The sequence below is a fragment of the Acomys minous genome (genome assembly GCF_964271855.1).
Source record: "Acomys minous genome assembly, chromosome: 18".
NCBI classification, from domain to species: Eukaryota; Metazoa; Chordata; class Mammalia; order Rodentia; family Muridae; genus Acomys; species Acomys minous.
In genome coordinates this window covers 24,870,179-24,886,822 of record NC_140501.1, presented here as the reverse complement: position 1 = coordinate 24,886,822, position 16,644 = coordinate 24,870,179, and positions in this window count along the sequence as shown.

Here is a 16,644-nt window from a genome sequence, read left to right as displayed (position 1 = left end):
TGCTTATGGGGGATTTTCTAGATTATATTGATTGAGCTGGGAAGACTCATCCTAAACATGGCTAGCTCCATTCAATGAGCTAAGGCCCTGGACTCCATTGAAAGTAGAAAGCTAATTGAGCATAAGAGTCTATTGTTATCTGCTTCTTGGCTGTGGAGTCAATGGGACAAGCTGAGACAGATCATTGCATCATGCTTTCCACGTTTAAAATATACCACTCTACCTTGAGCCAAAATAAACCCTTGTTTTCCTAAGCTGTTTTGTCCTGTATTTTGTCTCAAAACAAGGCAATATAAAAGATCACAAAAAATACTGTCAGAATTGACTGACATTGTGTTAGATATCTTCATCTGCCTTATCTAACAGACAACACTTCTGACATCACTGTATCTAACAGAATTATTTAAATAAAAGTAATTGCTATATAATTTGAAATGTGGATCTAAATTCATATCAACAGACATTAATACATGTATCTTTATCTGTATATTTTACATATTAGTTAATTTATAAAATTAAGCCACAATTATTGGAAAATTCCCTAATGTTTATGTGAGTGGCTTACTAGATACATGTAGCATATTAAAGTAATTTTTAGGTATATACTTCATACATACACATATGTGTATATATATGTGCATATATTAAACATATAAACAATATTTTAGAATATTTAGCCTCAGTTTAGAAACTGTTACCTCATTTTAATATAGATACTTGCAGGGTTCAAAATTGTATCAACACTACTCAACCATAACTCTTTGGAGTAATTATTTAGAAAGTCATTAAATCATCATTTTATATACAAATGCTGATGATATATGAAATGAAGTTAAAAAGAAAAATGGGAACAAAGAAAATTACTAAGAAGAGAGAGAGAGAGAGAGAGAAAGAGAGAGAGAGAGAGAGAAAGAGAGAGAGAGAGATGCATGTAATCAGTGTAAACCATTTGGATACTCTTTAAAAACTCATCAGTCTACATTGAATAAATGTGAGTATAAAAATTCAAAGAAAACTGTCATAATAGTAGATAGCCTCCTCATCTTAAAATTTGAGTTAATTTGGATAATTTCCACAGGATAATATAGGGTCATTTTTGTGGCAATATTTCCTGACATTAAAAATGAATGTGAAGTACTAAAATTCAAGATTACTTGTGAGTAGAAACCTTCCTCTTTGGAGCAATCATACGTGAAATCACGTGTAAGAAGAGCTTCTGAGCTCTTGGTAAGAACGAGAAAGAATGTCAAAAGTATATTACAGTTTGAAACATTTCCTTTGATTAAGAGTTTACTAACTTCCAAATGCTTTTTACATATGGTCTTTAACGTGTGATATGCTACTCATACTGACACCTACCCACCTTCATGCACCCAATGCACACACTACAAACAAAAGTAAGCAACAATCCAAAGCTTCCAGTGCAACAGTGATGATGACACGAGTTAAATGTTGGAGCTATTCTCTGCAGATCCAGTCCTCCCTGTTGTTGCAGACCACAGCAGAGACAGCACCATTTGCCCCGTCTCTAGGGTGTACAGGGAATCACATAGCTCGCAGAGAGGGATAATAGGAAGTTCAATGCAGTTACTTTAGGTTTTCTATCTGGCCCATTCTATAAACACTTTGTTTGCTTTCAGGTTCTGTCTACCAATCACCAATATAAAAGGTTCTGGTTCCAATAATGCTTGCTGACTTTGGGTCCTACTTCTCTATCTATGTTGAAAATATCTTTAACATCAAAGTAATAGATTGGCTACATAGGATTTGTTAGGCACACATTTCTCCATACTTAAAAACAAAAGGAAAAATTACCAACACTGATAAGAGAATGAATTATGGAATAATTTAAATGAGGGTTTGCAAGTAACCCAGATGTAATTTCCAAAAGTAAAAACCCATGTAATTCATTTGTTTTATCATTCAGGGAAAAAAAAACTTATCAAAATGATATTAAGCACACTGTAAACCTTCATGCAGAATCTACATAGCGTATTCAGATTGCCACTCATAAATTGAATATTTTCCCTATTATCTCATTAACAATAAGTTTTGGGGTTACATTTTCATGGACAATAATGCTAAAACCATGAAACAAATCACTTGAATATACTGTCAGTTTAAATACTCAAATTATAGGAACATAAAATCTCATTCCCATGCAAGTATTTTTTCAGCCAGAAATGTAGATTACAACTGTTTATCTCAGAAATATTCAATAAGGAAAGTGGGAAAATGATGACAATTTTTTAAAAGGAAGAAAAAAATTTAAATCCCCAAATCATGTTCTTACAAAGTCATTGAAACTAATGAAACCTTTATGTTATCTTCAAAATTAATATCAAAGCAACTGTGCACATTTCCTATATTATCTTTTTAAATAGGAGACAGAAAAATCAGTAAATGGGGTTATGTTGCTAATTAGCATACTGTCTCCACTACCTATAGTACACTACAAACCGTGCCATCCATTTTATCACATAGATGAAACAGTTATCTTTCAGGGTTTGAAATTCTTGTGATCTTTATGCTTAATAAGCTCAGTAAAAGGCATTCAAATTGCATCACTTTTGTCTTGGAAGTTAAATTGGGAAATATTGCATTCTCTGAGATGATAAACTCTGCTGAAGATAAATTATCATGAGAAATAGTTTTAATTGATTTACCATAATAAAAGTTATGTGACTTTGAAGTGCAAATGACACATTAAAATGAATCTACAGTATGTTGATAATAAAGTGGCCCCTTTGTTAATGGAATTACTGACACTGCAGATGCTTTCTGGAGTGATATCTTCTACTGTTAATCAAAAGACATCAGTGTAAAAGGAATATACTGTTTATTTAAATCCTAGCCCCACTTTTTCACATCTTGTAGTAGAGTAGGTCAATATCAGAATATTGGAAACCGGTTGTTGTGGTCTATATTCCAACTATTAATTCTTCTGCTGTTTTCCAAAAGTCTTGTTGGAAAGCTGAATTTCCGCCTATGACTGTGAAACATCAATACCATGGAAGAAATACTCTAGAGAAGAGCCACAGTAAAGGTCACTGAAATATATATATGATATACTAGATATCTGTCTTTGAAACATGTATTCCAAAATTTCTATGCAGAAAAAAATAAAGTAATAAATGTATATAGATTTTGAACTTTGTTTTGAGTTTAAGAAAAAGAATAATGTTTCACATTTACACAACATGCCATACAAATTTTGGCTAAAGTAACATTTTATAATACTATTCTTCTTCAACTATGTTTAACAAAAATATATATGTTAGCTAAATCTTGGAGTAATTGGAATACATTAACAATTAGTTTATGCTATCTTAATGATATAGTTGGCCAATATTCAGTACCTGATTCTATATCACCAATATCTGTGTGTACAAAAATGTCTAGAAGTACCTTTGCCTAATTTATAACTGAAAAGTAAACTCAAATATCTTCTTCTCTTTCAAAGTGCGTCCTGTAACTTTTCCTACCGAGGTGTGTAAAGGTAATGCAGTACTACTACATTGTGGCTTTTCAATAAAAAGCCTAGCCACAGAGCATGTGCACCATTAAATCTCAAAAGCATTTGGAACAATAATTTTGTAACTATGCAAAGATGGGTTACATCAATGGGAATTGCAAGCATGACTTAAAAATCCAGTCCTGTTTTAATACAAACCACTGATAGACAAAAATGAGATCATATATGTCAACAACCAACATAGAGTTCCTTACTTGATAAATTCATTATGCTGAATTTGATGAAGTAGACACTCACATGTAGTTCATGAGCACAGAGGAAACTGAGGACAAAAGAAACCTATATTTAAGGACTGACTTAAGCAAGTTCAGCGATGTTTTGAATTTGACACTACTCTGCCTATTAATAAATTAACAAAGCCATTTTAAAAGATTCACAGAAAATATAACTAGCAATAATGTGATTGTACACATTTTAAATAAAGCTTGTAAGAATGCATTGGCCTCAAATTAGGATGTACTCTAACATCAGGTAAAAGAAAATAAACAGAACTTCAATTTAAAATGCATTAGTTCTAATTATGTCAATGTAGATTTGCTTACATCCCTTTAATCCATTTTCTTGGTTATTGCTTCACTTGGTAACACTTGTTATCTATGAAGTATCTTGCCATTCAGTTTCAGAGATCACTGAGCTGTGGTTCAAGAAAACAGAATTGAACATCAGAAGTTTTCTTGCAGGCATTTACCAATTTGCACCACTCATGCATGCTTTCTGCTTTCAACCTGGAAAGCCTCTATCTGATTTTTTTAGTGGCTGTTTAAACAAAAATAGATGTTTATCTCTTTAAAAATTTGCCAGGAAGCTGTCACTTTCCCATTTACTCAAGCTATGTTGTGACAGAATGTGTCAGCTTCTCACACAAATGAAAAGAGATATAGACCTGTATTTACTTTAGCTGAAAAATAAGTAGTCATCAATTCAGAGAAAAGTGTTTTCCTTCTGAAAAAACTAAGTAAATAGAAGTAGTTGAGAAAATCAAGTGTTTCCTAATACTTAAAAAAAAGAGATATAAGTCACACGTACCTCTTTGGTTTAAATTTGCTTCTCATCTTGAAAGTGGATAATCTCATGGTGTGCAGAAGCTGGCATTTCAGTCTTGCCCTTTCATAGTAAAAGATTTAACTCTAAAAATAATAAGTGTTTGCTCGGTTAGCCTTCATGCACTCTCTCTTACACAAGTGAAAGCTTCAGTAACTTACATAGAAAAAAAGGTCTTCACTATGAGGCAGGTTTTAAAGAGTATGTTAGAATGAAGCAAAAATATTGTTAAAACTCATCACAAAGGTTTACATATAACTAAAACATGTAAATAAATTACTCACCAGACATTGAGCATTTTATATATGCATCAGGAGTTAGTGTATATATGTGTGTGCATGTATTTATACACATATATACATATGTACAATACATATGCACATATATGTGCACAGAAATGTATACTGTGTATATATATATATGCACACACATATATTTCATTAAATATCCATTTATCAGACTTTTATAAAAAATCTATTAAAATACCACTAATTATTCTGGAGAAATGATATAGTGGACAAGAGCACCTACTGTTTTCATACACAGCACAAGACTCTTTGTAACTCCATATGTGGCCAATTCAAGTTCACTTCTGGTCTCTGCAGACACCTTCACTGTACATGTACACTCAAGCACACACATCAAATACAATAAATAAGTTATCTCAGTACACTTCCAAAACATGCACAAAGAGTACAAAAGAAATGCAACTACACTACCAGATGTGACAAAACAAGAGGCCATGGGAGGCACCAAGAGCCAGGAATTTAAGACACATTGCAGAGACACAAAGAGAACAGAGGGCCGAATCTAAAATTCTGCATATAAGCTGCCTCCAAAGATGACTTAACTCAAATTACAAAGTTGCAGTGTAAGTTCCAGTGGCCACATGAAAAGTGCAGTAAACTAAATTAAACATCAGTCAAGTCATGAGCAAAGCTAACAGCTTTATCAACTACTATAGACTGTGAAAAATAAGAAAGCCGTAAAACTTAGAATCTACTCTTCAACCACAGAACTATAAAAAGAAGAGGCAACTTGAAATCAAAATATAAGAAGATTAAAAATAATGATGAAAACCAGATAAATAGAAAGGACATCTTTCTGTTTAGTGTCCAAGGAGTGGATGGGAACTGCAAAAATAACCTACTAATATCAGGAATGAAGTGAGCAAGGCTGGATATTTCCCCAGAGACATTCATTATGCCAACAAGTTTGGAAGGACACACTGTATCATGGCAGAGTCATTATTAAACATGAACCACACCACAAAATGATATGTTGAGTGAAACACTCGACATAAGAAAGTGGACATAGTGTGTGGTTTCCATTATTTGAAAATTTAAAAAAATATATAAATCACAGAGCTCATCTGAGAGGAAATTAGTGAATAGTGAAACATAGGTTAGATTTGGAGAAATATGACTGAAAATTGAAGAAGAAAACATTTTGTGTCCCATCTGAGTCATGTATGACTTATGAATATATTAACTGGTCAAATTTCATCACCTCTGATACTTTAAGTTCTGCACTTTTTCTAATAAATGGCTCAGTGAATAAACACATTTGCTGTGAAGCCTGATAACTTGAATTTAAACACTGGAGGCTTCGGGTGGAAAGAAAAAAAAAACAACTCCCTGAAATTTTTTTCTTACCTTCAGCATATTTTTATACTCATATCCTCCATGAACCTCTTTTTGGCACATTCACACCCCCTGCACAAGGTAGACAAATAAATGTAAAAATTTAAGTAAAAGTAAAATGAATGAACTTCACATTACGTGAAATTCTCCATGGTAAAAAGTAAGCGTGGGAAGTACTTTGCAACTTACTATCTGGTCTAGACTGGGTTGTGTCCCACTAAGATTTTCTATGTAAAGTGGCTGCTTCTAGCATTTCAGATTGCATTTTAGCTTGAATGTCAAATGTCCCTTTTGGGCTTCCATATCTGTTCTCTTGGCCCATAGATGCTAGCACTGTTTTGGGGAGTTTGGGGGTCAAAGCCACAAACTCACTAATAGAGATTGTGAACAAATATCCTTTAAAGCAAAGGAAATTCGAGACTGAAGAGATGAATCCGTACAGCTCACATAACTTCAGGTAGAGCAGTGGTCATCTAGGATTCAGAAGAAGAATAGCAAGAAATTCTCTGGTCAGCTGGCCTGGGCCTATAGGAGTGAACATCAATGTGATCTTTCTTTTTTAAATTTAATTAATTTATTCGGATTATGTCTCAATTGTTTTCCTCTCACTTGTATCCACCTGTTCCTTCCTCCTTCCCACTTTCACCATGTTCCCTTCCCCTAGGGACCTCCTCCCCTACAGTATGGGCATAGGCTTTTGAGGATGTCGAGAAAGGAGACCACTCTTTCATTGCTGATGGGAATGCAAACTTGTACAACCACTTTGGAAACCTATCTGGCACTTTCTCAGAACACTGGGAATAGGGCTACCTCAAGACCCAGCTATTCCATGCCTTGGAATCTACCCAGAAGGTAATACCACACAACAAGGACAAATGTTCAACGATGTTAATAACAGCCTTATTTATAATAGCCAGAACCTGGAATTAGCCTAAATGATCTTGCTTTTAAAGTTGTGGAATCCTGTGACAGACACAAAGAGTAGTCCTCTGACTTTTATGTGAATACTATTTCTTGCATGTCTACTTAATCTCACACACAGACACACACACACACAGACACACAGACACACAGACACACACACACACAGAGAGAGAGAGAGAGAGAGAGAGAGAGAGAGAGAGAGAGAGAGAGAGCAACATGCAGATACAAAAAAAAGAGAAACATCTACTTAGCAATGGCATGGCCCAGACTTCAGATCTCTAGAACTATAGAAAAAGAAAGTTCAGGTTTTTAAGGCTTTAAATCTTAAGCATTTTGTTTCAATACCTTAGAAAACTACTAAACATGTTGTCAATAATATGTAATTATAATAATTAATAATTTAAATGAACAGTGTATAAGCTACTTTAATAATAAATGCATTATTATTCAACTTGAAAAAAGTAACACACAAAGATGCTTCATAATCAATTTTGGGGTTAACTTACAGAATGAAACACATTTGCCTTAAATCACAAAATCTCTTACAGGTTAGTAGCAGCCAGCTGCTTAATGAGGGCAGCTATAAACTTCAAACTACATAAATGTGGTACATTAGTCTTCTTCAGTATATTCGTATAGTCATGTTCTCTATAAATCTCCTATCCCAAGCTGTTCAAATAATAGAAGAGAAAATATGAGTTGTCCCAGTTAGAACAGTTCATAGACAACGATTACTCTTGTAAATTAAGTGTTTGGAAGGGTTTTTGAAATAACATGAAGAGATGCTGAAAAGATATCAAACAGATACAAGCCAGGATAGAGTTACTAATGGCATTCCATATTATTACAATTAAAGTCAATTTCATTTTTGAAAAGTTTTGAATCTATCATTATTTTTTCTGCTCCTACCGACTCAGAAAGTTTCTTTAGTTGCTACCAATTAGTACTCTGAAAAGGTCCCCAAAACTTCGAGGAACTTCTGAGATAAGGAAAGGCAAAAGAGAAAGATTTAACTGTGGTATAATATCCTACTGACAATTCATTTTATCTATTTGCGTATACTATGCAATTCACTGTAAAAGAATATAGGAGCTGGGTAGAATTGTTGTTTTATATTTAACTTCAAACAAGCATTATTTGAGGTTTTAAGTTTGAATTTCTGAACATTTAAATTCCATCGTGCCTACTTTGTTTATACTAATATACAATGATTTAAGAGCTCACTAAACATTTTTGAAGTTTGTCTTTCTAGTTTTCACATTTGCAGCTGACTTGGTGCAGAACAAGGCATCAGAAGATGGAGTTCAGATGCTTCTGTGGTATTCAGTCTTTTACTTTATACCATAATTGATTAGTTTTAGTTAGAATATCTCACTATATCCTAAAAAAGCCTCCATTAGTTTGAATTTAATGAATTGATTTAGTAGACCTGATGTAAATAGAGAACACAGGTGTCAGTTAATGTCTAGTCTGCCATACAAAGAGATAAATAATTATAAAGGGTATTAAAATAAATATAATACACATGAAGAAATTTGAAGACATTTTAGCACACGAAAAAAATAAAATGTCTTATTTTTAAGAAATGTTCACATCCATTGTGTTACATTTCTTAAAGTATTCTTCTTTGTTCTTTGAACATTTTTATTAAGATAATTATTAGTTAGGTATCAAAAGTTTCTATAAAAATTATGAAAATAAATTTCAAAGAAGATCTGACAAACCAAATTGTGTATTTGATTTTAACTAATACTGACCTTACTTGCATGGATAATATTTGAATAATTTAAGTTTTCCCAGATATATGTTGTTTATACATTCATGAAAATTTACATGGTCTCTTTAAATAAGAAAATTGTCATCTGTTATCATTGAATGTCCATGGAAGCCACTCCATCATATTTTCATTGTGTTTTCAAAACAATGGAAAATAAAGCATAATCAACTAAAAATTTAAAAATGCTTATGCAAAAAGAAGAAAATTACCTTTAATTTTTGGCTCAAAGACTACAACTCTTAAGTACAAAATTAAGTTGCTTCAAAGATGTCTATGTCTATGAAAGTGAGATACTTCCCAAGGTTTACAGCTATCGAGATTTAAGCTGCAGCTCACTTGTTCACCACAAGTAGACTGTCTGAATCTACCCACCCACTCCTTTCTCCCTCCTGTCTCCAACAATAACTTCCACAGCTCACTTTGTGTAAACTGAGTTCAGCAGCAGAGAACACCAGGCCTCATGACTCACAATGATTAAAGATAATTTGTAAATCTAAGATATTGAAACCTATTGCGTTAGTGGAGTCTATTAAGCCACAGAGATAATCTGGACACTTGGGAAAAGTCCAGCTGTAGCCAATCACAGGGTGGTTCCAATGTGCTCTCTAGGTCACCCCAAAGAATTTTTCCCTTTGGGATTTTGCTTTTAGAGAGACAAAGTGAATTGGCTGTGTTGAAATATTCATTGAATTAAAAGGCTTCATTTACTATTCTAAAGGCAATTAATCCATTTTCCTCACTTTGCATAGCATGGTGCTAACCAGCACTTAACAAAAGATCTGGCCAATGGTCAGAACAGTCTCCACAGTTGAGTGGAGAGTGGGATATGACTTTCTCACATACTCTGGTGCCTCACATTTGACCATGTCCCCTGGAGGGGGAGACCTGGTAGCACTCAGAGGAAGGACAGCAGGTTACCAAGAAGAGACTTGATACCCTACAGGAGGAGGTAATCCCCCTCAGGAACAGTCATAGGGGAGGGGATTAAGGGGAAAAGGGGAGGGAGGGAAGAATGGGAGGATACAAGGGATGGGATAACCATTGAGATGTAAAAAGAATAAATTAATAAAAAAATTAAAAAAAACAACAAAGGGGTCTGGCTACTCTGGGGAGAAAGCAACAGCCATGTTTGCAACAAAACAGATGGAATCCGCTAAGAAAGTTTGTTTTGCTAGGACACTGTGGAAGCTTTAGTTTTATTGGAATGTGGGGAAATTTGTGAAAACTTAATAGAACTGCTTTCAGAGAAAATTTGAAAATGTATAGCCATAAATACATTTCACGAGTATGTTTGGAAGGCTTAAATTTGTTTAAGATCTTTTAAATCAATGAATAAATGTAAGAAATTTAGAAAAAGAATAGGAGTCACTAGTTTTATCAAGTATGTCAAAATCTTTATTGCTAGGATATGAGCAGAGCTGTCAATTATGAGAGAAAGGCCAGTGTTTGCATATCTTGTGTGCTCATATACCTGTGATTAATTATCATAGTACCCACATGTGGCTGAACACAGCCCAGGTCATTAGTTACAGGATGTTGTAAAATAAAGAAATGATCCTCTGACCACCTTACAACAAGTATATAAATCACTATGGAGTGTTCAGCTAATATGTGGTGATATTAATACATTTTTGTTAGTTTAAGCCAAATGTTAACTTAACTCAAAATTATGCTTAAGCTCTTTGAATAAAATGTATGCCTACAAAAATGTAAATACTATATTCATACCAACAGTAAGAAGAGAGAGAAAAATCAGAAAGTTGCTAAATAATCAAAAGAATCTAAGATATGAAAAAAAATCTAAAATAACCTTGTTTGGTATTACTAACTTTAAGGTAAAAAGCCACAATTGCATTATCTTTTCTAACAAATAGCAGGGAAAGTGATTCCATCCTCCATGTTTTGTTTTTGCCAATCAAAAAGCATGTGTTGTTTCTCAAAACCTGAAAAACACACCATGAAAACTACTAGGAAAATTTATTTGAGCTTGTGAATACTTATGTTAAATGAATATTCTGTTAATACAGTTAGAACATAAAAGGCTTGGATAAACTAACTTGTAAAAGTATTATGTCAATCAATCTGTGTATTTAGAAATTGATGCTTGTTAATATAAAAGTAGAAGGAATTTTTGAGACAAGAGAACTAATAAAAAATGTAAATCAAAGGAAATATGGAAAGCATCAGGCTGTGAGGAGCTTTCTAACTCGGATGAAAATTTGGAGGAGGCCTGTATGCTAGTCCTGGGAGGAAGTAGTGCAGGGTGGAAGGAAGTTGCCTCTCCATCCAGATGGTCTGCATGCTTTGGGATTTGAGAATAGCCTGCACTCACCACTCCGATAGCTGACTCAGAATGATGAAAGTTTATTGAATGATGAACAAAAACTGACCAGTCAGGGACTGAGAGGGGACTCCAAAGCCAAACTAGGGCCCTGAGCTAGGTTTTTTGTCTTTCTTTGTTTTGTTTTGTTTTGTTTTGTTTTTCTTGGACTTACTTTGTTACCAGGCTGGCCTTGCTGCTGGGATTAAAGTCATGTGCCACCACCACCTGGCAGCCCTGAGCTGCTTTCAGAAGTCTTTAAAAAGAAAAAATTCTCTTTGGTACTCTATTTCTAGAGCTTTATACTGAAAAAAAGAAAGAAAAATTAATGAAAGTGCTAATAATATGTTTTCTGGCAACAGAAAATGATGTCTTTAAAATACTAAGCACTATGCTGATAAAGAAATGCTACCATTTTTCCCTTTGTCTTATTTTTTTAAGAAACACCATGTGAAATATTAAAGTAAAAATGTTGTACAAAATGGTTTAATACTATCACCTTAACATAAAGAAATATCCAAAGCACAGATAGGAAGGAAATGTTAATGAGAACACAAAAGGAAATCATTTTCTTTCTTTCTTTCTTTCTTTCTTTCTTTTCTTTTTTTTCTTTTTTTCTTTTTTTTTTTTCTTTTTTTCTTTTTTTTTTAATATTGTAAAGCTTAGGCCTTAGCTGGGCATACTATCAGCTAACAAAAGTTTGTTTGTTTATTTTTTAACTCAGCCCGCAGTTATAGAAGCCAAAGAATCAAGCCAATAATCACTAAATCTACCATCATTAACTGGATATTAATCTACTTCTAATGAGCTGGCTAATGTCACGAGTACAATCCTTGAAATTTACAGGAAGCTATAATCAGATTGATACTTGCCACCCTGCAGAAAACTCAAGATTGTAAGCAACTTGTGGGTATCATAAATTTACAAGCTGAGAATTTAGGACATGTGTGGACATTTCTTCCTCTATTTTACTACAATCGTAGCTATGCTCCAACATAGCTGAGTGTCTCCAATACACAGGAAACCCTTTAAAATATGTTGTCATGATGCTTTAAGGAAATACTTAAATCTCTTCTCCTGTTCCTTTGGTTTATGAATGTACACTTTTTCTCTCCCAAAAATGTTAGCTTTTCCTCAGCCATCATAAGACTCACAAGAAGCACTTGTTCATATTTCAAATAACTACGGATGTTTTGAGCTGTAATGGGGACTATATATGAGCAAATTTCATTGTATTTATGTATAAAGCTCTCAAAGTAAATAAGGAAATTAAATTCGGGCTCTTTCTTTTCCCCAAGAGTCAAAAACAAAACAAACAAAATAAAAACAAAAACAAAAAACAGAAAACAAACCACATTTATGTGTTTCAGAACCATTTGGTTTAAAAAATTACTCTATAATAAGCATCCATACTATTTGTCATTAAAGCAACCATGAGAAAAATATAAATAAATGCAAAAGTAGCAAGACATATATGAAAGCTGCAAGAATCTTTGGCTAGAGTTAAATCTGTAAGTTCATGTCTCACGAGTAAATGGACCAGAATTTTGGTGTACCCTGTAAGCTCAGACCAAGGGAGAAGGAGACGTGAAGATCCCTGAGGTTCTGTAGCCAGGCAGTCTAACTAATTGGTTAACTCCAAGTCAATGAGAGGCTATGTTTCAAAAGATACGGACTGTATTGATGAAATTAATCCCGGAGGCTATCTTCTGGTATACACATACACATGGGTATGTGTACAACGGTGTCAGTGCCTACAATGTATACACACACACACACACACACACACACACACACACACACACACACACACATACTCACATACACACATATGCACACACACTAAAAATATACATAAACAATAATCCGATACATATAGGAACCTGATGAAATATCAAAAAATAGAAAAAAAACAATTAATTATGTTTTTAACAGATCTCAGATTTAACATTACATGAAGTAAAATATTATGTTTGTTTTATTTATTCTGTAATGACTTATTGTGTAATTCTGAGCTTCACAGTGTTTTGTCTTACCTTAATAGCTGTTACTGCCCACTCTATAGTGGTATGTTACCTAGTTATACATTACTGAAAACTTCAGTTCTTAAACTATTTCACTATTTAGTTTTATGTGTATGAGTTTTGCCTGCCTGGATGCCCATGCACCATTTGCTCACCTGGTACTTGAGGAGGCCATGAGAAGGTACCCAGAAGTAGAGGTACAGATACATGCCAGCTGCTGTGTGAATGCTGACAATTGAACTTGGGTCCTGCACAAAAGTAGCTAGCTCTTGTAACTGCTGAGCCATTTCTTTACTCTGAATGTTTAGCAGCATAAAACAGCAGACATTATTTCACAGTTTCTGCTCATCAGGAGTCAGGGAACAGCTTACCTGAGCTCTTTGGGTGACAGCTACTACCTGACTGCAGCTGAATGTCTTTTCTTTAAGCTGTCTTGCACCGCACGCAAAGCTATTGGCAGAAGGCAATAGCTACAGGCATGACTCTTCTTGAGCACTGCTTTAGGATTACCATGATCTAGCTGTGAGCATCCTCAAGTGAAACAATTCCAATGAGCAAGGGAAAGAAAGAATAGGTCTTCTAAGACTTTCCCACCAGCTGTCCCAAGACACATCATCCTTCTCTTCTTCCTTAGGCTACTCTTTTGAAACAACTAACAGGTGTAGTGTAAAGCTGGAGGGACAGAACTCAACCTTAACTAGTCACAAGATTAAGTTGTTAAAAACATTCAAAAGCAAAACCAACATTTACTTGTTACTTGACTGATTTTGTCTTAACCCTATAAACTTTATGGTGACAGATCCTGTAACTACTAGTGTGTGATTTTTACTACATGCATTTTATTTGTATCAATAGTGAACTTCATTAAGATATTTTCTGATATGTACATAATTATTTTGATCATATTTACTCCTCCGTCCAATCCTCTTTTGTCACAATAGCTTTGTACTAGTTCTTTTGGCCCACAAAAATCCTTCCTTTGACACTTGTATCTATTTTATTTTTTTTTTTAAGTTTTAGGTAGTTTAAAATTTTAACTACATTTCTTAATACATGGAACAGCAATTTTCTTTGGGTCTACTTTAACTTTTGGTATGCAAACATGAAAGATGAAAGGCTACCATTCCCATACCTTTCAGTAAGTCTTTTCATGAAATAATGGCTCATTTGAAGTCCTTTTAAAAGGAAACTACATAAAAATATTACATTTCAATATACAAGTTCACATGTTTTTTTAACTTTGAGAACATTTGCATAAAGTATGAGAGGCGTAAAACCTGAAACTCTCTAATTTTACTTCTTTGAACAAACTCACGATTGTCACGTAAGGCTAAAAGGTTATTATCTACGTACTTATTTTTATCTTAAAATTTAACCAGCACTAGAAAAGGACTAAATGGGTGAAGAACAATAGGTCAGGCCCTAGTGGAGTACCTCATACTATTATGTTACGAAGTAGACTACGATTAAAAAGACCCCTGATGGCTTATTGCTGCCCTATCCACAGAACATTCAATCCTCAGCCTTCATCAAGGTTTGCCTTATAGTAAGTGCTTGTCTCAAGTGTAGAATTTACAAATATGCTGATTCAGAGTACTCACAGGAGCTATGAACTATTTAAAGTTTCAGTATTTAGATTGAGCCTAAAGATCAATCCTAATATTTCAAAGAGATTGAGCAACCTAAAATTGCTACATTTCACTTCAAATACTAAGTTTCACTGAGTCTTTGTTGTATGTTAATTAATTGCCTTCCCTAATATACAAATTAGTTTCTCTTGTGCTATGTGTTCATGTAAAAAGTCACTGGTGAAGTAATAAATTGCAAGCTATATGGTGATCACATTTTTATTAGGTCAGTGCTCCAGGGCATAAAGGGAACATTTTGAGGTTTGAGGAAATTAAGCTCTAAACTATACAATTATAAAATTCAACATAAAGTACCACATCACCCATGGTGATGTGAACTAAGAGGAACGTTGTTCTTTAAAAAATAAGATTTTGTTTATTTATATCTATGCATTACACTAAGATAAACTAGAATGTGTGTGTGTGTGTGTGTGTGTGTGTGTGTGTGTGTGTGTGTATGTTCATGGCTCAACAGATATATTGTCACATGGCACAGGATAGAGCAGGGAGGATTGCCACATTTGTATCTATGTTAAGCTGACATTTCAGGGTCAGTGAATAAATTCCACCAAACCCCAAGTGTTTTCTTTGAAATGGCTTCATGTAAATTCACATCAATTCTATGCAACTTAAGGTTCATGTATTGTGGCTTAAGTCATGCTTTTCCTAGCTAACAGTATTATTATACGAGTGGTTAAAGCCTCTTTGAGAATATATATATATATATATATATATATATATATATCCTTCAGTTCCTTTTTTCCCTAAAACCAAAGTGGTTCCTGCTTTAAATAATCTATGATAAGTTGGTAAACTTGAACTTAGGAACATGGTGCATCATTAAATGTTGTTACTGTTATATGGTTTATATATATTTATATTCATTAAGCATAAAGTAAAATTGAAAGCAAATACATACACTGGCTATTTTGTTCATTTATTTAGTATTCACTTTACATCTCAATCAGAACCCTCCTCTCCTCCAGGTCCCACCATCCCTCCCTCCTCCCCCATACCTTTCCCATATTCCACAGAAAGGGTAGCTCCCTACCCCCCGTGCCTGCTCATCAAATCCCATCAGGACTGATTATGTCTTATTCCCTTGTGTCCTGGCTAGGTAGCCCTGGCAGTGATCAAAAAGGAGTCAACTGAATTCATGTCAGAAACAGTCCCCATCCCCCTTACTAGGGAACCAAAATGAAGCCTTAAATGCTCATCTGCTACATCTGTGTCAGAGACCTTGGTCTAGCCTGTGCATGGTCCTTAGTGGGTACTTCATTCTCCGCAAGCCACTCTGGGCCCTGTTTAGTTGATCTTCTTCAGGAGCTTCCTTACACTTTGCCTAATGTTTGGCTGTTAGTTTCCACATCTATTTGGATATTCTGTTGGATGTAGCCTCTCAGAAGTAAGCTATGCAAGGCTCCTGTTGGTAAACATATCAGAGATTCAGGTATTGGCTCTCTCCCATGGGAAGGGTCTCAGAAAGGGCCAGTATTGTTTGGACATTCCCTCAATCTCTGTTCTATCTTTATTCCTACGTGTCTTGTTGGCAGAGTAAAATTTGAGTCAATGTTTTTGTGAATAGTTTGGTGCTCCACATCCTCCACTTGGATTCCTGCCTAGTTAGAGAGTGTCATCTTCAATCTCCAGGACCCTTGTTACTAAGAGTCTCAGCTATAGCCACCTTCATATTGTCCTAGGGCACCAGCATGTCACAGAGATGCCTCCAGCCATGGTTTCTCTTCTTTATGC